At 35.2% G+C, this 26,412-nt stretch overlaps 1 long non-coding RNA gene across 1 annotated transcript in view; it reads left to right on the forward strand.

Moving 5' to 3' along the window:
• The window catches only part of LOC144546068 (uncharacterized), a 52,312-nt gene extending 26,103 nt beyond the window's left edge, over positions 1-26,209 (forward strand). The window contains exons 2-3 of the long non-coding RNA XR_013508702.1: positions 25,924-25,968; positions 26,063-26,209. This is a non-coding gene — a long non-coding RNA (uncharacterized LOC144546068). The remainder of the gene's footprint in view (positions 1-25,923; positions 25,969-26,062) is intronic.
• The last annotated feature ends 203 nt before the right edge of the window (positions 26,210-26,412 follow it).

Below are 26,412 nucleotides of genomic sequence, written 5' to 3' on the forward strand. Positions count from 1 at the left end.
CTCGGGGGCATTACCCTACGTGGTAATGCATTTGGATGGTCAATTGACTATGACGACATTCTGAATTATTTCATGTGAATTTTCATTTTATGACTTCGAACCAGACTTTAGTAAATGGTTAAGCCAAAGCATTTACAGATGGGTGTCAGACAAAGGGTCCAGCTCGGTGGAACATCTGTAGGTGTCTGTAACCCTACAGATGAGGGTCAGATAAAGGGTCCAGCTCGGTGGAACATCTGTAGATGCTACCAGCCATAATAAAATAAGTTAGACCAAATATGTGTTTGTTTGAACTTCATCTTGGAAATTCCTTAAATTGCTTTTCATTCGATTATTGATGTCAAGCATGTGCATCCATATATATAGTGTAATAGAACTGCTAATGTGATTTTGTATGGATTTCATTTTTGAACATGGAGTCTGATTGCAAGTCCAATAACCTGATTGTGGCAAATTTCGCACTGAGGATTTATTCTCACCCCCACCCTTTTGGGTTCTTTTCAGGTTTAAGTGCGGCTGATCCTGGAGAGGCACGCGAGTAGTAGGCCTGTGGTATATGACACCAGGTTACCTTAGCAGTTATTTTGTTATTTGACTAGAGAGGCATATCTTGTTTTGTTGTATAGTGCTCTCTATGTCATACCTTATGGTTGGTATCCGTACGAGATACCTTTTGTATGATCTACTTGTACCAGACATTTTGAACTTGAACGATATATATAAACTTGTTTTATGTATTTTATTGTGATGTGATGAAAATATTGTAAATGCCTTGTAAGCATACATGGAGTTGTATGCTTACGGCGGGGCCCTGTCATGCCTCGTGGCCGCGGGGTGTGACAGCAGATAACCAGCGATAAAAGTGATGATTGTAAAATGAATAAAGGACCTCCAGCAAAAGCATTGTGGCACCTCCCTGTGAAACTGAGATTCAAACGTTTATTCTCAAATGCTAAAGATGCAAAATTAGTGCGTTGGCATGCCGATAATCGGAAAAAAGATGGAAAATTACGGCACCCCGCTGATTCTCCTCAGTGGAGAAATATTGACAGAGAGTTCCTCAAATTCGGACGTGACCCTAGAAATCTTAAGCTTGGGCTGAGTGCAAATGGAATAAATCCGCACAGTAGCATGAGCAGCAAGCATAGCAGTTGGCCGGTTCTATTATGCATTTATAATCTTCCGCCTTGGTTATGTATGAAACGCAAATACATCATGTTGACCTTGCTCATATCAGGCCCCAAACAGCCCGGGAACGACATAGATGTGTATCTAGAGCCATTGATCGAGGATTTAAAAGAATTATGGCAATCCGGAGTGCAGATATTTGATGCATACAGCAAGGAAAAATTGACTTTACGGGCCATGATTTTCTGCACCATTAATGATTTTCCGGCTTATGGAAATTTGTCAGGTTACAGTGTCAAAGGAGAGAAAGCGTGCCCTGTTTGCCTGGACGATGCAGTCGATGTGTGGCTACCTAATTCATCTAAAAACGTGTACATGGGTCATCGTAGATTTCTTCCTGCCAACCACGCACACCGAAAGAGAAAGAAATAATTCAATGGAAAGACCGAGAATACCAGAGCAAATTATCCATTGACCGGTAAAGCTATTTATTCGCGAGTGAAGGATATCAAAGTTCAATTTGGGAAATTTAAAAAAAAGGTGGTGAGAAAGAAAGGGGCACTGAAAATTAGTTGGAAGAAGAGGTCAATATTCTGGGATTTACCGTACTGGCAGCACTTAAATACATCTAACAGATATATAAAAACATTATCAGGATCAGTTTTATTGCTAAAAACTGATCCAAATAGTATCTGGATCGGTTTTTAGCAATAAAACCGATCCTGATAGTGTTTTAATATATTTGAAAAATTATTCATATGGTTATCTTTAAATAAATATAAAAAATAAGTATTTAAAAATTACATATTAGAAAAATAAGTAATTTATTTAATAAAATTTTTATTTAATTTTTATATTATATTCAAAAAATATTAAACAGCAGATAGGTAATTAAACAATAAGATATTTATTTAAACATCAGATATTTATTTAGTTTAATTTTGTAAAATATCTACACATATTTATACATTATTTATACATTATTTAATTAACATGTCATATTCAATTTTAAAAATCAGATATGTATTTATTTGAACAAAACCAGATTAATACATCTAACAGATATATATAAAAACTACCAGGATCGGTTTTATTGCTAAAAACCAATCCAGATACGTTTTTCCTTTCAATTATTATTTATAAAATTATAAAAGTAAATTACAAACATAACCATTAGAATAAATAACCTTATAATTATCTAATAAATTATTTCATAAAATATACCTTCCAAATTTTTTTACATAATCCTGATATATTATATTAGAAATTAACTTATATATAATTAACATAACCATGTGAAAAGATTTTTTAAATAAAAGAAAAAACTATCAGGATCGGTTTTTAGCAATAAAACCGATCCTGATAGATTTTTCTTTTATTTGGAAAATCTTTTCATATGGTTATGTTTAAATAAATATAAAAAATTATATACCGAAGATATAAGTTAATTATTTTCAAATTCTACTTAAATAAAAATAAAAATTATATAGTAGAAATATATATATATATATATATATATATATAGAGTTAGGCTGGGGTGCTATGGATAGCATAGTGGCCAGAAAAATGAAGATTATATTTTTATTTTATGCTACTGCTACATATATCTTCTCTAATATTTAAAACATTGATCACTTCTTGCACAGATCATGAATTAATGCATATTAATTAGAATGTCTTGTACAGAGTTTATATATATATATATAGAGTTAGGCTGGGGTGCTATGGATAGCATAGTGGCCTCTATGCTACGGCTCAATATTCAAGTTTTCAAAATCCAAACGGTTGATCCGAACCGTTCATCTTATTCTCCATATTAATATCTGCTCGGAGACCAAATTTTATAATTTTCTGAATTTTTTTACTATTTATTAAGCCACTTTGAAAATCGCTAATCCAACGGTTTTACTGTTTTGTGCAGCCACCGTTGGATCAACAATTTTGTAAAATACTTAACAAATAGTAAAAAAATTCAGAAAAATGTAAAATTTGGTCTCCAAGCAGATATTAATATGGAGAATAAGATGAACGGTTCGGATCGACCGTTTGGATTTTGAAAACTCAAATATTGAGCCGTAGCATAGAGGCCTCTATGCTATCCATAGCACCCCAGCCTAACTCTATATATATATATATATAAAATACCTATCTGGATCGATTTTTAGCAATAAAACCGATCCAGATAATTTGAAATTTTATTCCGTGGCCTATCTACCTATCTGGATCGGGTTTAGTCTAATAACTGATCCAGATACTATATGGATCGGTTATTAGACTAAAACCGATCCAGATAGGTGTCTCCTTGTGGCGCCTCTTGGGATACTTAAACAAAAATTGAAACAAGTTCAACACCCTCAATCAAACCCGTGGCCTCTTCCTCTCCTTCTCAAAATCCTTGTTCAAACCTTGTGCATGCATCGGCTCCTCCCTCTCCTCGTCCTCAAAACCTAGTCCATCGCCTCTTTCTCCTTCGTGAAGGCGTTCTCCTCCACTCCTCCCTCTCCGTTGACTTGGTGGCCCCGCCTCTCTCTCAAACCCGACCCTCTCTCTCAAACTCGGGTAAGTCCCCTCTCCCTCTCCCTCTCTAGCTAAAATCGGTTTATTAGGAATTGTTTACAAATTGTTAGTAATTCGGATTAGAAATTGTTGTTAATTCGGATTAGAAATTGTTGCTAATTCGGTTTATTACAAATTGTTGCTAATTAGGTTTATTAGAAATTGTTAAACCTTGTTGCTAATTAGAAATTATTGTTTATTAGAAATTGTTAAACCTTGTTTATTAACCCTAGTTACTTAAGTGTACTTGGTACCAAGTCATTGTGAGAAATTTATTTGGTATTGCTCAAGTTAGAAATTGTTAAACCTTGTTTGTTAACCCTAGTTACTCAAGTGTACTTGGTGGTACCAAGGCATTGTGAGAATTTTATTTGGTATTGCTCAAGTTATAAATTGTTAAACCTTGTTTGTTAACCCTAGTTACTCAAGTGTACTTGGTACGTACCAACGCATTGTGAGAATTTTCTTTGGTAATGCTCAAGTATTGGTTGTATTCTCATATGTGTATTCTCATTAAAAAAAAATAAAACCTAATTTATAATAAATTAATGGTTACATTGTGCATGGTTTAGATTATGCATGGATTAGATTATGCGTACATTAGATCAATTTTGTGCTCTAATTTCAATTTTATGCATGGATTGGATATGTTGTGTCTCGTGTCTTGATTGACTTTGTTCTACTTATAATTAATTGTAGTATGGTATAACTTTGTTCTACTTATAGTTCTCTACATATAATGTATTATTGAGTTTGGTTAATTGTTTTCAAAAAGAGCAGATATGGAAGGTGATAGTGGTCATGATGGTAGTGATTCAGCCTCGGTTAAGAAACGAGGAAGAGGGCCCAACAAAATTAAGGAGAAGTTCAATGAGAAAGGGAAAAAGCTGGTACTTGACAAATTTTTCAGGCCGATTGTTACTCGAGAGACAACGAGTTTTCCAACGAAATTTGGGATATTGGTAAGAAATAATGTTCCTATAAGGTTCCAACGATGGAAAGATGTTCCAGCTGAGCACAAGCTCAAAATATGGGAAATACTTAAGGTAAAAAACATGGAACTAATTTCATTAAAAACCATTTAATTAATTTAACTCTAAACACTAATTTCTATTTGTTTGGTAGGTGAACTGGGGTATACCCAAAAGGTAGAAGTGAAGAAATATTATTATCAGAGAATGGCTACTTGTCACCGGAAGTGGCGAACCGAGCTGACTAAAGTGTGGCGCGAGGGTGGGACGCCCAATTTTGATAAGCTCCAGATTGAAGAGAAAGACTGGGAAGAATTTGTCGAGTACCGAATGACGGAGGAATTCGATGTATGTTTATTTCTATAGACCACCTACCTTATCTATAATTAAGAATTCAATTTTTTTATAATTAAGGTCAATTGTTTCTTTCTTGCCATTGTAGACTGCCAGCCATATTGGGACGGAGAATCAGGCCCACAACAAGTATCCGCATTTCTTGGGATCCAGAGGTTACAATGATGAGGGTTTCCAGAACAGACTTCAAGATGCTATGCAGGCGATTGCAAACAAGAAAGCATCTAGTGATCCGTCTTCCCAAGGGTCAACTAGTACTGCATTGACACCATAAGAGTTTGTTGATTTGTCGGTTGAGCATAGACACGTCACATGTAAACTAGCAAGACAGAAGCTCTCAGACGAGACCAAGGAATGCTATTATCCAGAAAAATACATACCGGTCATCAAGAGAATTGTGAGGATTTAGATATTGTTATTCATTGAAATTCAACTTTAAATTATTATGTTGTAACATGCATGTTGTCATTTCAGGAAGAACAAGAAGCGGCTTTCAAACAAGGCCAGTTGATCGTCGTACGATGCGACGATGTTTTGGGAAAATCTCTGGCAAATCCGGAACATCCTGGGAGGGTGAGAGGAGTGGGAGGTCTGGTTCCATGGACAAAAATATTCGGGAAGGGCTGGATAAGGAGGACACGCACCTTAAAGACGTCGGAAGAAGAAATTAACGCGAGGGTGGATCAAAGAGTGGAGGAGAGAGTAAAAGGAATAGAGGAGAGATTACGGCAAGAAATGAGGCAAGAAATGAAATCTGAACTTGCAATTTTGATTCAGCAGACGATGGGCCAACAAGAAAAGACGTTTACCCCAACGGTCCTTCAGAGCAGCTATCAGTCAGTCAAACCATATGCCGATCTTTCCGGGTTTACTGAGGTAATGCAAATTCAGATTTAAATAAGTTGGCCTATGCCTTAGTTTCATATATATTCTGATTTTATTCGAGTAAATACATATACTTGTACAGGAGGCAGAACTAGGCTGCAAACTCCTGGCGAAAGTATGTGGGAATACTTTTGTGGTGGCCATGGGGACAATTCATGTTCCAGTTGTACCCGGTGGAACAATTCACAACAGGCCGATGCCGCCCAACCATGCAAGAGTAACAGTGGATGCTATTCAAGATGCGGACTTCCTAGACATCCCCTTACCTGTACAAAATGGTGAGCAGTTAACCATTGCATCGGTCCTCGGCAGTTTCACTGCATGGCCGATGTCCATGATATTGACAGGTTCAGATGAGGTATATTATTACTATGTTCTTATACTTCTTAATTTGTATCTATATGACAGAGTTATAGTTCATTCTGGATTTTATTTCAATTTATTACGAAATTTTGCAGGAACCACGCAAAGAGGTACAGCTTCCTGTAGGTGGGAAAGCAACGAGTCACTGCAAGGCGCTTGATGGTATCAATTTTGACAAGCTGGGACGAACATTCAAGCAGCTGCGTGATCAGTTTTCGGAGCTAGATGGCAGTCCATTCACAATTGATTCGCCACTTGATCTTTTTTGTTCACCACACTCCATATCTGTTTATGCAGATGATTATGCGGCCTTGCTTACACTGCGGGAGTGGCTCACTGCACCAGTAATTCAGATCTGGATGCTGTGAGTTAATATTCGTAATAATTACATAATTTAGTACTTTTAATTCAAATTTTATAAAATTGAGAACACCTGTATGCCTTCTTCTTTTTTAGGTATTGGCACAAATTAATCAAGGAGGAGTTTCCCGATGAGCAGGTTGGTTTCATGGACCCCGAGAGAACGAATGCCAACATGCTGAATGATGACCGAGGAGGTGTTCTTCAATACATAGGGGAAACACTCAAAGCAAATCAGGACAAGAGATTAATATTTATACCTTATCATCAGATGTTAGTGTTATATATATATTCTAATTTCATTATATTTCTTTCTATTCATATAAATTATAGAATATGACATTCTACAAACCTAACATGCAGAGATCATTGGATATTGGTTGTGCTTATGCCAAGAGAAAGTGCATTGTACGTGTACGATTCCGACAAGAAGAGTAAAAAAATGCTAATGATCACTGCTGTGGTCGAGGAGTAAGTGTCTTCCTAAATTTTACGCTTGTTTAGAATGCATTAGAATTTTTAATTATTTCGGCCATTTTTAATCTCTCATAATTACTTATTGTTCAATGTGGTCATATTTCAACAGTGTCTTCATCAGGGTAATGGGTACTTCTTTAACGATTCATAACGACTGCAAGGTAATAGTTCCTATTGAGATATGTGATTATAGGGACCTAGATGCAAAAAAAAATGTTAATATCTAGACATATAAGCCAGTTGTATGCTCATTAACTTACATTTCAATTTTTTCAAACTTGTTATATAGTGGCCACAACAACCTGCCGGCTGGGAATGTGCATATTATGTCATGTTGCTCATGCAAGACATAATAAACGAATACATTGATTCTTTTCCGAACTTAAAGGTATGCATTTATATACTTTCAAAAAGTAATTAAGCATTGTTGCTTCAAATATAATAAAATACACAATTAATTGTGCATGCTCTTCTATCTTTTGAAAAATGCAGGACATTCCCGCTAAACATACTGTACAACGCTTGAGGGACTTGCGAAAAATGTGGGTTCAAAATTTCCTAATCCATCTGTGATTTGTATGCATATATATTTATCTATCTGTAGCATATTGGGCTAGCATATTTATATATATATATATATATATATATATAAATGGAAGCTGGCCAAATAAATAAAATTTTATTTTTTACATTCAACCTAACATCAGGATCGGTTCTACTTCAAAAATCGATCTAGAAAACAATTTCTAATAAAAAAAATTTCAAAAAAATACTATTAGGATCGGTTATACATAAAAACCGATCTTGATAGTCCTGTATCTGGATAGGTTTTTATGTAAAACCGATCTTGATAGGTTTTCTGGATCGGTTTTATTTTTTGTTACAACCGATCTTGATATATAATCTGGATCGATTTGGTTTTTAAATAAACCGATACTAATTTATTTAATAGTGGGTATTAAAAAAAAGAGGGAAAAAACTATTAGGATCGGTTCACCTAAAGAACTGATCCTAATAGAAATTAATCTGGATTGGTTCGTTAAGTAAAACCGATCCTAATAACTGTCTATTAAGATCGGTTCTTAGATATAACCGATCCAGATAATACTTATTAAGATCGGTTAGTTAAAAATAAAAAACCGATCCTGATAGTATCAGTATCGCCTTCATCATGATCGGTTATATTCCGATACTAATATACCTATATAACCGATCCTGATACCTCATTTTCCACTAGTGTCTCCTCTCTTTTCTCCACTGCTTTCTTCTTTTTATTTTCATTAATTCTTATGCTCGGCGGTTTGTGAATTTATAGTTTTCCACTATATTTTCCCTCTCATTTTCCCTTCTCTTTTCAGTCAGCGGACTCACCAATGAAGAGCAGAAAATTTGAACGGTGATGAAGTTAGGTAACAAAGAAAAACAAGATAGTCAAATTAATGACATGTGTCCTCTACATGCATAATTTAACAAAAATATTCATTTAATTTTCCTTCTTATTTAATGGTTAGTTAAGTTACACTGCACCCCTCATATTATTAGAAATAAATTTTCTCTTCAATATTATATTTGCAATTAACACAATGTTAAAACAAAGATAGACTAAATACAATTTTTTTTCTCATTATATGCCTTTACAAGTACAACAAGTTAAATTAACATCTATAATTAATTTATCATGTCTTAATATAAATTTTGGAGATGTTACGCTATTTTCAGAATTTGTAATTTAAACACTATTATATAATTAAATGTATCAATCAATATTTGTTAAGAATTTTACAATTACCTATTTTCTAGTTCAATATTTTTCATATGTATTACTAGTATTTTTTTTTCAAATTATTGAAATACCATATTTAATAATTATACTTCGACATTCATATTGCTATTTTCTACACATTTTATTTACAGTCAAAAATTGAGATGTTACAATGGTAGGCATGGCGAGCCAACGATAAACCAATGGTAAAAAACAACAATCATTATTTTGTGAAATGAAGCCCATAGTTGTTGTATAATATACTTGATTGTAGGTGTTTTTTATATCTACAACATGTTATTTTTTGTTCTTGAATGAGACATTAAATATATTAATTAAAAGGCGGCAAAATCTGTTCACGATTATCGTGTAACAAAAAAACAAAAAAAACAAAAAAAAAATATATATATATATATATAGAGAGGTGGGCTACGGTGAGTTGCGAAGTAAAGCGACTATTTTACTTCACGCTCATATTTTGCGATTTTAAAGTTCAAAATGTCGATCCGAACCGTTCATCTTGTTCTCCATATTAAAATGTACTTGGAGACCAAATTTTATATTTTTTGGAATTTTTTTACTATTTATTAAGCAATTTTGAAAGTCGCTGATCTGATGGTCCAGAAAATTTTACTGTTTTTTACTGTTCACAGCAAAACAGCAATTTTCAAAAATGCTTCATAAATAGTAAAAAAATTCCAAAAAATGTAAAATTTGGTCTCCAAGCACATTTCAATATGGATTAAACATCTAACGGTTCGGATTGGTCGTTTGGACTTTCAAAATAAAAATACGGCGTGAAGTAGAAACGCGTTTTACTTCGCAACTCACCGTAGCCCACCTCTATATATATATATATATATATAGGTTTTGGCTAATATGCTACGGGTAGCTAAGAGGCCTCCGTGCTACGGCTCGGATTTTGAGTTTTCAAAATCCTAACGGTCGATCCGAACCGTTCATCTTGTTCTTCATATTAATATGTGCTTGGAGACCAAATTTTACATTTTTCTGAATTTTTTTACTATTTATTAAGCCACTTTGAAAACCGCTGATCCAACGGTAGTTTCTGGTTTTACTGTTGGGTTAAGCCACCGTTGGATCAGGGGTTTTCAAAGTGGCTTAATAAATAGTAAAAAAATTCAGAAAAATGTAAAATTTGGTCTTCAAGCACATATTAATATGGAGAACAAAATGTAAAATTTGGTCTTCAAGCACATATTAATATGGAGAACAAGTAAAATTTGGTCTTCTCCGCCAACTCTCTCTCTCTCTCTTTCACACGTAGGAGTAGCAGGCGATTTACAACCTTTCTCCTCCGCCAACATCTCCAGCAACAACTGCTGCTCTCTCTCGCTCTCCAACGACAACCGCTACTCTCTTTTCTCTCTCTCGGCAAAGCTCTGCTGTAGCGTCGATCGAAGTCGTTCATTGAGGGTCTTGTGAAATTGGTAAACTCTCTCTCCTATCTCTTGTTCTCTCTCTAAATTTCTGAAAGTTTGTAGTAATTTTGTAGTTTGCTGAAACTAGGGTTCTAAAATTTGAAATTGGTAACCTTTGACAAGTAAATTGCAAGTAAAATTTGAAACTAGGGTTAAAAAAATTCTAAAATTGGTAACCTATGACAAGTAAAATATGAAATTGTAGTCTGAAAATTGTAGCACTGATGCAGTTGTAATATGGGTTTTTGTTTGAGTTATCTATTCTATTTGATGCTATGTGCTTATGTTGCGGCAAACATCAATTCTTCATGAGAAGCAATATAAGCTGCCTCATAGACTCGACTATTGTGCATACTTGATTCGCTTGTCTGTGTTTGGATTTCTTGGTGTAAGTTTTTTTTTACTCAGTAAAAAGCAAGAATAGCACTGCACTTGTTTTTGTCAGATTGAGGTTTATCTATGAATGGGACGTTAAATTTTGATAAGCGAGAGAATTAAGCTAATAATTTCTCATTTGACCCCCTTATCATTGGAATAGTTCTGGACCAGTACTTGCAAAATTTTGACCTACTGACATATAATGCCTCCTTTTGTTGATTAGCTGTGTAATTTCTCAGTTTGTTGCTCAATCTTTCTTTCAAATTGTAGATACTTAAATCTTTCTTTCAAATTGTAACTCCATTGTACATTGATCTCCCTTCTAACATGGTATTGGCTTCCTTCATGCAATCATTTCAAATTTCATAAAATTTTCTCTTTTTGAAGAATTAATCAATTGCTCTTTGATCAGTTAGGTTCGTTTCTCATGGGATGGGCCGGCATAGTATTCAAACCAGATTTGCACCATGTGTCAGAGCATCTGACGGTTGGGATCACAACAGGTTACATGGGGATTCTGACGACATTCAGTGGATGGAACCAGAAAATGCTCATTGTAATGTGGGGTGGTGCAACGATGTTTTGTTCCACCAAATGCAAACCCAATTCATGCTTCGCCTATTTGAAGAAAAAATGAATATGATGTATAAGAAAATAGTAGGATTATTTGTAATCGGTTTTTTAACTATATTTTTTTTAATTAGTTTGTAATGTATTTGAATGGCATGTGATTGTAATGACTTACTTAAGCTAGGGGATGTTGGTTTTTGATGTATTTAACTGACTATTGCTTCTCTAATTTGCACTATGCTTGAGTTCTCTAATTGGCACTATGTTTTTTACTTTTCTTTGTGCTATGGTTAGTGGGAAATTCAAGTAATATAGGCCGAAGCTACTGTAAAATTTTGGTATTTTTTTTAAATTCGGTTAAAATGAGGGTTTCAATTGTAATTGTAAAACTTAATTTGGTGAAAATTTTAAGTTACTGTAAATTTTGGTAAAATTTCTCGATTTAAGTTACTGTAAAATTTTGGTAAAAAGTTCCTCAAGGCATGACTATTTTGTTCAATTTTTATGTTTTTGAAAATATGAACTTCTAAAATCCATTAAAATTATTTTACTAAGCAAAAAAATGGAAAATTTTATATAGAAATGCTCAGGAGAGTGTGTTTTATCTGCCTGTGAGGTGGCATGCTCAGAATCTAAGTTTTCCTATTTTTACAATTTTAATTCATCTTCACTGTTTTTAAGACTTTTCTTGTACCAGCAAGCATAGAAACAGCATATATAAAAACTACACTAGCAAGCATATATAAAAAACATGAAAATCATAGAAATCTAAGTTTCACTCTTTTGTCAATTGGTCTGGTACCAGCAAGCATGCTAGAGCTTTAATACATGAAAATCTTAGAAACTATACTATGAACTTCAATATATGAAAAGCATGCCTTGTCAGTAGGGGTGAGTAATGAGCGAGCATGAGCGAGTTAGGGTATGCTCGTGCTCGCTCGTTTAATAAATGAGCGAGTTGTTAAATGAGCGAGTTCAAGCGAGCGAATAAATGAGCGAGTCGGAAATGAGCGAGTTTTAAATGAGCGAGTTATGAGCGGCTCACGAGTTATGAGTACTAAAATTTAATAAATTGTCATAATTCAATTAAATGGAATAATAACAAAAAAATCAACGGTATTACAAAAATAGAATAATAACAACATAAACTAACAATAGCATCAACAAACAACGATCAACTAAAACTAAAGCAGCACTAATAAAAATCCAACATAAATCCAAAAACATAAACTAACAGCAGCACACTGTTTTGAGGCATCTGTTTATAAAAATAAATAAATGTATAAACTATGAATATTTGGGATTGAATGTGGCGGCGGGATTAGATGTGGCAAATTTTAAATGAGCGAGTTATGAGCGAGTTGGGGCATGCTCATGCTCGCTCATTTTATAAATGAGCGAGTTGTTAATGAGCGAGTTTAAATGAGCGGATAAATGAGCGAGTTCAAGTGAGCATTTACTGAGCGAGTTATGAGCGGCTCACGAGTTATGAGCAATTTACTCACCCCTACTTGTCAGTCTTTGGTTGGTGGAATTATGCAGGAAGGTCCATATATTTTTTATTGCCAGTATAGCTTAAATTGCTTTGGATATAGTTTTGGATTTTCACAAAAACTACACAAAAATTGAACAAAAACATCACCAAACCTGCACAAAAAAAAACACCAAAATGAACACTATTGTTTCTTAAAATCACATATAAAATTGTCTTCCGTAGTTCTTCGTGGTCCATGAAAACATCACAATCGTAGGCTTATGACATCTCTTGCAAGAAGGGTTTGATGAAGAACGACTATTTTAGCTACTCATTTCGCCTACACAAACAAAATTAAGAAAAGTCATACTTTGGAGAAAAATCAAAAGAAAAGCATAAAAAAACCAAAGCTCCACAAAGGTGCATAGCACAAATGCATCTATGCTATGCGCTTCTATTTCTCCTACTCAAATCCTTTGTATGGCTGATTTAAAATCTGGACAAGGTTTTTGAGAGATGGTGCTGCTTGCCTTTGGCTCGTTAGAGTATCTCTATCCATGCTATTATTAAAAAAATTAATCTAAGATGACAAATTAAATGATCAACGCATGCCTTCAATTAAGTGAATCATCCTTTCCTTTCATGTGCACTCGTATAATTCTCTATTTCTATATTATATAAGTTAGGCAATTAATCAAATAATCAATTGTCTGATGTGCAAGGTTAGATTTGATAATCTGAACGAAATGGAAAAAAACAAGTGTAAGAGCAAAAAGGACAAGGAGCCCATTGATAAGGCAAACAACAAACACAATCAATACCTAAACAACAAACAACAAAAGGCATTACTGACTAACGACAGGGAAACTGGCTGTTTCTTATCCATTACTGACTAACGACAGAGAAAGTGCAAAAGAATCCAGTTTGGAACTAACCCGAAGAGTTCTTGAAGCTTCCACGGCAATGGAGGATGATCTGGCGCTGGCGCCAAAACCCTAGGTGGCGCTGGAACACCACTTGCGGTCGCGGGGGAAGGAGATGGAGTCGCGTGACAGAAGGAGGGGAGAATCGAGGGGGTTTCGCTGGTCGTTCGCCAGCCAAGTCGCCTCCCTGCTGTTGCTTGAGAAAGAAAGGGAGGAGTCGGGCGGAGGGAAGGGTTCGAAATCCTCTGGAGGGTTCCAGTTCCGCCCTGTTTTTAATTTCCAGCGAAAGAACTAATCTGATCCGATTGAGTTTGCACGAATTTTGAAAGAAATCCAAGGGGCCAAAATGCAAAGCACAGATGGACTTTTGCTTTGCAAAGTAGAGTAGCCTTGCTATATATATATATATTAATATAACAGATGGATTTTGCTTTTAAAAAAAAAACAATTCTTGTTTCATGGAGCTTTAATTTGTTAGTCAAAAAGATCTCTGAATACAAACAAAATAATCTCGAAGTTTTTGCAAAAGACAAAAACTGTTTAACTTTCATACCTCTTTCAACAAAAAGGGACTCCGGACAGGGCCCGGGAGAATTTCGAACAGGTTAAATGAAATGGACAGTGCCCTTAATGAAACAGACAAAATCTGGGCTTTTCCTTCTCCCATTCTGTTTGAACTACCCTGTTATGTTATTCAACAATACTTAAATTAGTAATAAATCGGTTAATTAGATTATTTAATATATTAGTTGATTACATTCAACAAATAACTTGCACCTAGCTGATTATTTGAGTGACAGAGCCGTTATTGATGCTATTGATTGTGCTGTTGGCCTTCTGCCCAGTATTTCATCTTCATCAGCTAGTGCCTCCCCTTCTACTGATATAGTCATTTTTTATTCCATTTAGTATTACTATTTCATGTTATGCTAGTATGCTTTTGTTATTAGTTTGTTTTTTAAAAAACTTTTTGGTTATTAGGTGTCGATAGATTGTATGCTAGCGCTTTATCTTGGACATGTTGTATAAACTTTTTGTTTCGTAATGAAACCGGTGGTAAAATACCACTTTTGTCAAAAAAAAAAAACATTCAACAAATAACATATGTGTACATTATTTTATATGGTTTGTTGAAAATTTTAAAAGGCTCCATTTGCAAATAATATTATATATAAGCAAAATATATAAGTTGTTATTCCATATTATTTAAATACAACTATATATAATTGAGAATATAATTGTTTAGTCACAATGTCCCTGTGAGAAGTAATACAATATGAATGATAGACTCATTATGATGATTGATGGCATGCAATAAAGCATGACATAACTTATATGGCATAAATCAAGCCAACGATTTATTTGGAAGAGCCTACGACTCTCGCCTCAAATTTGAAGGTTTCAGCCCCTCCAAAATTTTAAACTTAGTGTGGCCCATAAAAGTAAATCTTTGCAATTGCATTGGTGTGGCCCAATCTATTTTCCGGGCCACTGTAAGTTGGGCCCTGCCGAAGCATTAATTACAGGTTTCGAAGGTAGTGCTTGCCATAAAGAATCCAGCGTCTTCTCAAACTTTTCTTCTTCTTTTTTTTTCTTTTTTTTTTTTGAGGAGAACGAATGGCCAGGATATTAATCCCTCCACAAAACTCACATCTACACCGTCCAACCACCCCTTCGAGGTAAACCCGTCTCCTTTAATATTTCTGCATAGATCCGGACCATTCAATCAGAATCCGGGATATTCGTGCACGATCCTTAATATGTGTGCAGATTCTGATTGAATGGTCCGGATCTATGCAGAAATATTCCGTGTACACAATGGTTTGACAACATTAAGTTCAGATTTTTGCGCAATTATTTACGGGCATTGATTTGATTTAGGAAACTATGTGCACATGCCCATATATAATAAGTCAGCTACAGGAAAAAAAAAATTTGGTGTTTCCATATAAATGTTTAAAATAGTCAAATTCTTCATAAAAATGTCAAAATATTCAATATCTCGACAAGCATAATTATTATTTTTTTCAATCCCGTTTTTATTTATTTAACATTTTATTTAGTTCTTTTAGAAACTAATTAATTTGATAGGGAGCACCTAGTTATCCCCTTGTAACAATCCCCCAGTCATTAACTACTTCAATAACTACTAACTACATGGGGGACCACTTACTATTTGAGAACCACCTATTATTTAAAAGATTTTACAACTGGTGCGTGCAAGTATTCATCTATAATGCATCAAGTATTCATCTATAACACATCAAGTATTCATTTCTAATATATCAAGTATTTAAAAAAAAAAACTGGACACGTTTTTAGTGGTGAGTTTTTTTTTCCGTTCAATCTAATCAATATTTCTGACGTTGATGAATTTTACAAATTTAAAACCACGAATGTTTTCTACATAATTTTATCTTTCAAATGACACTATTGGAAAAACAGGAATCAGGATCGCCCTATCTGGATCGGCTATATGAAACAACCGATACTAATATCTATCAAGATCGGTTGTTTATACAAAACCGATCCTAACAACTAATAAGATCGGATTTTTTAATCAACTGATCCTATAGATCAGCTATCAGGATCGGTTGTTTATAAAAATCGATCCAGATAGTATTAGGATCGGTTTTTACAAACAATCGATCCTGATAGTTCAACTATCAAGATCAGTTGCTTATACAAAACCGATCCTGATACTATCAAGATCGGTTTTTTATATACAACTGATCCTAATAGTTCAACTATTAGGATCAGTTGTTAAGAACAACTAAACAACTGATCCTAATAGTTGTACTATTAGGATCAATTGTTTGGAACAACTAAACAACTGATCTAGTTATATTATAAATTATTTTAATAAATTATCCTAAAAAATTTAATGTTATTTTTAGTAGCTTATTTTATTTCATGTTAAAAGTAGTTTTCAAGTTTTAATTTTCTTGTAACTTATTTTTTTGGATGTTTTAAACAAATTTTCCAGAAATATATTATTGATTGAGAAAGTCTTATTATTCATAAATAGTTGTACCAAAATTTTAATATTTCTTAAGCATGTCATAATATTGGTTCCTAAAGTCTTAATATTTCTTAAGCAAGTCATAATATTGGTTCCTAAAGACTATCTGGATCGGTTCCTTGATTAAGAACCAATCCAGATAGTATCAGGATTAGTTCCTAGGTTAAAAACCGATCCAGATAGTTATCAGGAGCGGTTCTTAAGCTAGGAACCGATCCTGATAACTATTTGGATCGGTTCTTAACCTAGGAATCGATCCAGATAGTACTCTCTTCTCAAAATAAAGTGTTTTATGGGGGAGGAAATTGGAATTATTAAAGTGTTTTATTTGAGGGAAAACAGCAAAACAACAATTTTAAAAAATGCTTAATAAATAGTAAAAAAATTCCAAAAAATATAAATTTTGGTCTCCAAGCACATTTCAATATGGATTAAATATCTAACGGTTCGGATCGGTAATTTGGACTTTCATAATAAAAATACGGCGTTAAGTAGAAACGCGTTTTACTTCGCAACTCACCGTAGCCTAGCGCTCTCTCTCTCTCTCTCTCTCTCTATATATATATATAGAGGAGGGTTCCACTGCCTCCATTTTTCATGCCTCAATTAAACCTCCAAATCTCAACCGTTTATCAATTATTTGATCAACGGATCTGATCAGAAAACGCTTCAGTGATAAAATTTGATCCAATCGTCTCCATTTCACTTCCAATTAGCAACTCTCTCTCTCTCTCCTTCCGTCGCTCTCTCTCGGCACCCCATCCAGCGAATCCGGCTATCAATCCCCCTCCCACAGCGACCTCCGTTTGAGAAGCCCCCCTGCGTGCTCTCTCTCGCAACCTCTGCCTTTCTCTCTCTTTCCCGACGCGGCCCTCCTCCCCGATCTCTTCGCCGACTCTCCTCCGTGTTACAAGGAATCCAAAGAGAATCATGTAACTCTCTCTTTCTCTCTCCCTCTCTCCAAGATTGAGAAGTTTCAAAATAAAAAAATGCATGTAGCCTTGATTCAGTTCTATTGCACACATTTCAAACTGAAATTTTTGGTAAACTAGATCTGTTTTGTGTTATTTTTTACATAAATTCACATCTATTTCTAATTTTTTATACATTGGTGATTTTTACAATTTGGGTATTGTATATGGGACTAGGGGTGAGTAAATCGCTCATAACTCGCTCATTAAAAGCTCATCTAAACTCGCTCATTTACTTAATGAGCAAGCATGAGCATGACCCAACTCGCTCATAACTCGCTCATTAAGAATTTGTCACACCTAATCCCTACCACATTTAATCCTATGTAATTCTGTATAATATCAACCTTGCCTCATTAAGATTGATAGATAGTGAGCATAGTTTCATATTTAATTATGTGTAATATAATGAGTACAATGTAACATTTAATCTTGTATAATATACTAATATTCATAGTTTCATATTCATTTTTTTTGTAAATCGGCAGAACCAAAACCTCCGCCAAAAGCCCAAAACAAGTAATAGTCATAACAACTCGCTCATTTAAATGAATTATGACAATTTGTTGAATTTTATTATGATGACTTTTAACAAATTTTGTTATACGTGGGCACACTATATAATTTTGTTATGAGTCATAAGTCATAACTCATGAGCCGCTCATAACTCGCTCATTAAAAGCTCGCTCATTTACAACTCGCTCATTTATCCGCTCATTTAAACTCGCTCATTTACTTAATGAGCGAGCATGAGCATACCCTAACTCGCTCATGCTCGCTCATTAATCACCCCTATATGGGACTGGTATGTTCTGTTACGTCTAAATTTGAGGCATTAGCAGGTATTCTAGTAATTTATCTGGTGATTTGTGGCTATTTCAGATATGCTTATCATATGTTTTTCTGGTTGGGTATATATGTTAAAGGTTGATGTATGAAATGTTTACATCTTTGAATGTGATAGCATGAATTGAGTACCATTTGTTAGTCCAAGTACAATAATAATTGGGTTTAAATTTGTATAATTGTATGTATGAGGGTTTGCGACCTTTTGATTATTCAAACAAATAATGCTTTATGGTTTTATTTTTAATGTGCAGGTTATGTGCAGATTAGTCCCAAGTAGGTGTCATAACAAAAGAGAATGAGGAACCGCTAAAATTTCTTCATTTCTTGTTATTTCATTGTTTATATTTGCAATAGGTTCAATTCACAAGGATGATAGAACTTTATACAATATCATGTTAAATCTGGAATTTTTGTAAAATTTGATTTTTTTTTTTTGTTGTTATTTTTTGTTTTTAAACTGTTACAAGTCATGTACTGGTACAATAATGCAATATTATTGTTGTGAACGGCTGTCTATTTTACTGTTATTATGTTCAATTCAATTGTTCATTTCTGGTATAAGTAATTTTAATTTTTCTACTACACATTTCAAACTGGTACAAACTACAAAGAATGCATTACGGTGTTATTCATTTTAGTTCATGTCAATTGCTAATTTTTGGGTTAATTTCTGTGTTTAATTGCTAACTTTTTGTTGCTCGCTAGTTTTTTGTTACCTGAATTGGGTCAACATTGCTTAAATATAATTTATATGTTATTTTGAATTTTGTGGGAATATTACATACTTACGAATTATGTGCTAGATTGGTGTGTAAATTTTCTGGTACTGTAGCCCTTCTGGTACAAATGCATTTTGTTGTGATGCATCTAAGAAAAGACTGACAAAATTAATTTTGGGATGCTTTGGTAATCTTTATTCTTTATTGTATCAATTTCTAATAATCTTGCAAGAACGTTGCCGCTCCATGTTTCCTGTAATAACAAATTTTATTGCATTTAAGAGGTCACATCAAAAATAAAATATATTTTTTGTATAAGAAATTTGCTATTCGCATGTAAAAATATTTTATGCACTACATCTATCTTGCTCCCAAAAATGAAATATAAATGAAATATAGATACAAACACAACAAAAATAGCCATCTTTCTCTCAAAATAAAAAATAAATACAAATGACAACATCCTAAAAAAATGTACAACCAAATTGCCTAGTCTTGGTATGTGACACAATTGCTAATTTTTGTGTTTTTTTTTTGTATTCCAAGGGGAAAAACATTACATCTCCTTACAGATTACTTCATCATTACAAACGGATTTAGGAATTCTCCCTATCATCTGCCAAAGTAAAAAAAAAACAAACTTCGCATCCTCATGAAATAGTACTAGTACATTTGAACAGAGGGAAAGTGAAGCCTACATAATCTAACCCCTGAGATCTACCTGCTTTTGCTAAATGGTCGGCCACTTCGTTTTGACCTCTAGGAATAGCCTGATAGATATATTTAGTGTTCTTTCTTAATTCCATCCATAATATCATTCATTCTTTGAACGCTTCCCAATTTGCCTGTACCGGTGGTTGCGTATCAGTCACCCAACTTACCAGAGATGCATTGTCAGAGTAGAAGTCACATTCTAGAAACCCTTTGTGTTGCACAAACCTGATGCCCTCAAGGAGAGCAATTGCTTCAGCATGAGTAGCGCTACAAGCCTTCTTATGTGAAGTTAGATAGGCCTGCAACTCTCCCTCACTGCATGTACAGCACACATCCAATCCCCCCTTGCCATCTGTCAACCCAAGCTCCATCCACAAAGCATTCAATTTTAGAGAGACATCCCTATTGTTGCCTCGTCAGAAGCTCACTCCGGTTACCAGTTGCTGCCGGAGTGCCCTTCGATGCCAAATTGGATTCATTCACTATTGCCCTGTAATAGGAGATGAACCTTTTGAAATTCGGTTGTACTGCTGAGTAAGTCAGATCGTTTTGACAACGCCAACGTGCCCAAATGATTGATGCCGCCTAGTGATGTTTGTGTTCTGACTGTAAAGAAATTTCAAGAGGCTTTAAAAACCTAACTTGTCATCCTCACCTCCCTACAATCCTATTCTAATGTCGGTGCAACGTCGGTTCGTAGTCGAGAGTCACGGGGAAGGGGGGCGCGAGGGGGAGGTCGGGGGAAGGGGGCGCTGGGGGGCGTGCGAGGGAAGTCGTGGGGTGGGGAGGGGGCGTGGTGGGGGCGCACTGGGAAAGAGCGATAGGGAGAGAGGCAGTACTGGAGGCGAATTGAGAAAATTTTCTTACTCTTGAGCATTTTAATCTGGTTCGTTGATCAAATACTTGATGAATGGTTGAGATTTGGAGGTTCAATGGAGGCATGAAAATTGGAGTCAGTGGAACCCTTCTCATATATATATATGTTATGAAGCTAATTATGTTTTTTAATGACCAATCAGGACTATTGGATTAAATCTAAATTGTTGTAATGAAATTAATTGTTGCAAATAATAATATTTGTTATTTCAACATTATTTGTTAATTTCTTTCATTGCATGATCGATGTGATGCAATGCTACGTATATTTCTCTTGTTCAGATGAGATTGAGATGATCATTTTATGGATGCATTTCGTCTCATTAATTAGTTAATTAATTTGCTTCAAGGATCCATGACGCCAAAGAATTATATATATATATATATATATATATATATATGGGCTCAAGCTTGTCTCTACTTAAATAAAATTATACTACATTAAATCATTAAATTATTGAATTATTCAGTGTTCTAATCTTGTAAGTTTCTTACTCCGTGTGGGTCGTTGTTTGTCAAATAGTACACCATGAAATAAATGGTTTAAAAAAAATGAGAGCGGTTTATAAAAAGAGGCGGGGAGGCTTGGCGAATTCATATCAATAATTTTATTTAGATCTAAACCGTCCGATCAGAATCTGCACACATATTAAGGATCATGCACGAATATTTAAGGAGACGGATCTAAGCAGCAATATCCTGTTACCTCCAAGGGGTAGTTGGACTCTGTAGATGTGAGTTGAAAGAGTTTTAGAAGACGCTAGATTCTCTATGGCATGGATTACTTTCCAAACGTGTAATTAATGCTAAGGCAGGGACCAACTTACAGTGGCCCGGAAAAAAAATTGGGCCACACCAATGCAATTGCAAAATATTTACTTTTATGGGCCACATTTAGTGCAATTGCAAAATATTTACTTTTATGGGCCACATTTAGTGTACAATTTTGGAGACTGAAACCTTCAAATTTGAGGCGACAATCGTAGGCTTAATTTAAACCTTACAAAAAAATCGTTGCCTTAATTTAAGCCACATAAGTCATGTCATGCTTTATTGCCGGCCATTTTTATTAATATCCTTAAAAAAAAAATTAGTTTTAAAAATAACTTTAAATTTAATTTTTTATTAAAAATGCTCCAACCGCCAGGCCCACGGGCGGCCCAAAACACAAGTGGACCGCCCGTGGCTGGGGCGCTCCATACCAACTAGCGGAGCGCCCCTGGCTGGGGCGCCCCATGTTTTTTTTTTTTAGAGTTAGGCTGGGGTGCTATGGATAGCATAGTGGCCTCTATGCTACGGCTCAATATTCGAGTTTTCAAAATCAAAACGGTCGATCCGAACCGTTCATCTTATTCTCCATATTAATATCTGCTTGGAGACCAAATTTTACATTTTTCTGAATTTTTTTACTATTTATTAAGTATTTTACAAAATTGTTGATCCAACGGTGGCTGCACAAAACAGTAAAACCGTTGGATTAGCGATTTTCAAAGTGGCTTAATAAATAGTAAAAAAATTCAGAAAATTATAAAATTTGGTCTCCAAGCAGATATTAATATGGAGAATAAGATGAACGGTTCGGATCGACCGTTTGGATTTTGAAAACTCGACTATTGAGCCGTAGCATAGAGGCCACTATGCTATCCATAGCACCCCAGCCTAACTCTATATATATATATATAAACTCTGTACAAGACATTCTAATTAATATGCATTAATTCATGATCTGTGCAAGAAGTGATCAATGTTTTAAATATTAGAGAAGATATATGTAGCAGTAGCATAAAATAAAAATATAATCTTCATTTTTCTGGCCAAATTTCCAGCATCATAGAATAACACGTCAACAAAATTTCATGATTTTTGCCAAACATTCAATGTCATGATTTAACCAAGAAACCCTTTTATAATTATCAGGATTGGTTGTTTAACCAAAAAACCGATCCTGATAGTTACTATCAGGATCGGTTATTTCAAAACAACCGATCCTGATAACTCCCTAAGGTTCTTATTTTCATTCCACGCCTCTCATTTTCAACTTAGCGAAAATCAAACCCGTCTCTCAACTCCTCCGTCTCTCTCTCTGTCTCAGTCTCTCCCTCTTCTAGGGTTCTTATTTTCATTTCGCGCCTCTCATTTTCAACTTAGCAAAAATCAAACCCGCCTCTCAACTCGTCCGTCTCTCTCTCTCGATCATGTCAAAAAAAAGCAAAGAAGACGAAAACTGACAAGGATGTGCCATCCATCTCTTCCAAGTTCATGGAATGAGATTGTTACGTTACAAAATTTTAAATAATTAAAGTCAAAGGATTTAAAAGCAAGAATCGAAAAGTGTGCTTATAAAATGGAAGTTTAAACCTTAATTAAGGTTCCCCTAAATAAGTAAGTTAAGCGTGAATCGAAACCGCGTTGAAATTTCGAGATTTTGGAACTTTATAGGCTGAGTGCGGATGGGATTGACCCGCACTGCGGGTGGGTGCATCCGCACTCATACAATTCGGTGTTGGTCAAAATTTACTAAGTGTTGAGTGCGGGTGAGTGACCCGCACTGCGGATGGGTCCAGACGCACTCATAAATTCCTATATTGAGCTGAATTTCCTGAAAAAATGGCTAAGTCCCGAGTGCGGATGGGTTGACCCGCACTGCGGGTGGATTTCATCCGCAATAGGCTCGAACTTTTTCTGAAATTTGCCTAAGTCCCGAGTGCGGATGGGTGACCCGCGCTGCGGATGACTTCTGTGTTAAAGCTCATTTTCTGGAAACCGACTAAGTGCTGAGTGCGGGTCAAGCCACCCGCAGTGCGGATGGGTGCATCCGCATTCAGGGTAATTTTAACCCTAAAACTCAAATTGAAGCTTCTCTCTCTCTCTCTCTTCACCATTTCCCCATTTTTAAGTCATTTTCGTCCCAAGAGAAGGAAAAAGAAAGAGAGAGTTTTCCGTCTAACTTAAACCCCCGATTGTTGCGAGAAATCGAAACTGGAACCGAGTCAGCAGCCGTGAATCTCTCCTAGCTCTCCTGCTCGGTATTTCTTTCTCTTTCCATTTCTCTCTAAAATCTCGGATTTCTCGATTTTCTCGGATTCTCGTTTTAAACTCGAGATTTGTGTTCAAATTGCTCGAGGACTAGTTCCTCTACACTCCTTACTAGTTTGTTTGTCAATCTTTTTCCCGATTTCTTCCGATTTGTGAAATCTGATTTCTAGGGTTTCGTGCCAAAATTGAAAGTTGGCATAATCGTGATTTGATTTATTTAACCCGACCAATTAGACTTGTAATCGGTAGGGTTGCTTCCTGATCTTGAATTTTTAGAACGTTTAACGATTAATTTGAGATTTTGACCAAATTAGGGTTAACCAAACGGTGAATTGAATTGAACCGAGAACCAAAGTAGTGAACCTGTGACTAAATGGTTACCTAATTATAATTGTGTAGGGTTTGAAGGAACCCGAGGTAAATGGTGTGATTTGAAAGGTTGTAAGTAAGAAATCAGGAATTGAACGGATTGCTACCAAAGGATAGAAAATTGATTAAGGTGTAAGCCTGATGTAACTCGAGTAAATGTTTCCAATAGTGAACCAATGTTAAACCAAGTATACGTATAATATAGGTGTAGGCTCGGTCGAGCAAGAACTTGCGAGACAATACGAGACGTCCGATCCTTAAATTAAGCGGTACGCTCGTCATACTAAGGTGCGGGATTCTTGGACTTGTTTGATACTTTATTTTCAGAAATTAAACTGTGTATTCGTTTGTCATGTTGAATATCATTGATTGCATCACTGAATTGTGTAGAGCATTTGCATAGCCCAATCAAATTAAACTCGAATTGATCTGAATTGAATGATTTGCATGCTGGTATGGTTATAGGTTATGTTGATCTATTGTGATCTGATTTTGATTGAAAGTCACCACGAACTATGTATGTGAATGTATGTGAATGGATTTACGAAGTTAAGCACTTGGATCCAATGAATTTGCCAAGTCGGGCTGTATGCTGACTTGGATTCCCAGGATCCTAAATGGCCTTAGGTGAACGGCCCTCGATATTCCCAGTACCGGTTGGGACGAGGGAAGGTGATTATGTTATGAGATGTGAATGGAACTCGTGGGTGACATGTGTAACGTCTGTGACTCGGTAGCATTCTCCTACTGGTTAATGCATTTTGAAGGTTAATTGAATATTACGACTATTGGAATGTTTCCAAAGAGGATTTTCTTTATATGATTTGAACCAGACCGTAATAAACTGTTAAGCCAAGCGATTGCAGATGGGTGTCAGATAAAGGGTCCAGGGGTTGGCCATCTGTAGGCGTCTGTAACCCTACAGATGTGGGGTTGATAATGGTTCAGCTCGAAAGAACATCTGTATTTGCTACAAGCCGTACTGAATTGAGTTATTGAATTGAGTTAAGCCAAAATATATGTTGTGTTTGAAATTCATCTTGGAAATTTCGTAAACTGTGTTTCAGGTTGATTAAACTGTTGTCGAGCATTGGCATTCTGTTATTTATGATTATATATATCTGTTTGAACTGTTATTGTTTGGGTTTCATTGTTGAATATAGAGTTTGATTGCAAGTCCAATAGTCTAAACTGTGGCAAAATTCGCACTGAGAATTTATTCTCACCCCCACCCTTCCGGTTATTTTACAGGTACTGGTGCGACTGATTCCGGAGAGGCACGAGAGTAGTAGGCCTTAGTAGCTTACCACTTGATAACCCTAGATATGTTTTTTTGTATAGATTTAGGGTAGGCCTTATGGTTGGTATCCGGATGAGATACTTATATTGTATTATATTCTGACCAGACTGTGTACTCTGATTTGTGTATCTATAAACTTAGTTTATATTATTATCTGTTGAATTGTTGAGTAAGATTTGAATAGCCTTGTAAGTATACACGGCGTTGTATGCTTACGGCGGGAGACTGTCACATCCCGTGGCCGCGGGGTGTGACAGAGATGAAGGATGATGCCCCGGCTTATGCCCTTAAATTATACTTAAGGTACATACTGTTTATTTCCTCAAATCTGTTATGTACATTTGAGCATCTTTTGTATTTTTAATTTACACTAAATTGCAATATTATAGTTCATGGTTTCAATTTTTTTTTTCATTTGAGCAAGGCTTTTTGAGATTATTCCATCGGCAGTGAAGAGGTACACTTTGAGGTATGCTAGCTAGGTTTTTCTTGTCTTTCAATTTAAATAATACATGTATCGAAGATGCACAAACAAGCAATTAATGATATAAATATTTGTTCAGATTTTGAAGTTTGCACTGGTGGAGACGATAAAAGAGGGAGTACCATACATGTGGTTGAATTTTATTTTGCTACTGCCCAAAATTTCTTCAACTATTATTGTACTTCTTTTTGTGTTTCATGAATTTTATTTTGTGTTCTTAATTGGTTTTGAGCTCCAATAAATCAATGGTAAATAAAAAAAATATTTTATGCTGGCCAGCAAATATATATGGAAGCTGGCCAAATAAAAAAAAATATTTTTTTTAGATCCAATATAACATCAGGATGGGTTGTTTCATAAACAATCGATTATGATAGTTATCAGTATCGCCTTCATCAGGATCGGTTGTATTCCGATACTAATATGCAT

This window comes from Carex rostrata, chromosome 29 (genome assembly GCF_964058835.1).
Source record: "Carex rostrata chromosome 29, lpCarRost1.2, whole genome shotgun sequence".
NCBI lineage: Eukaryota > Viridiplantae > Streptophyta > Magnoliopsida > Poales > Cyperaceae > Carex > Carex rostrata.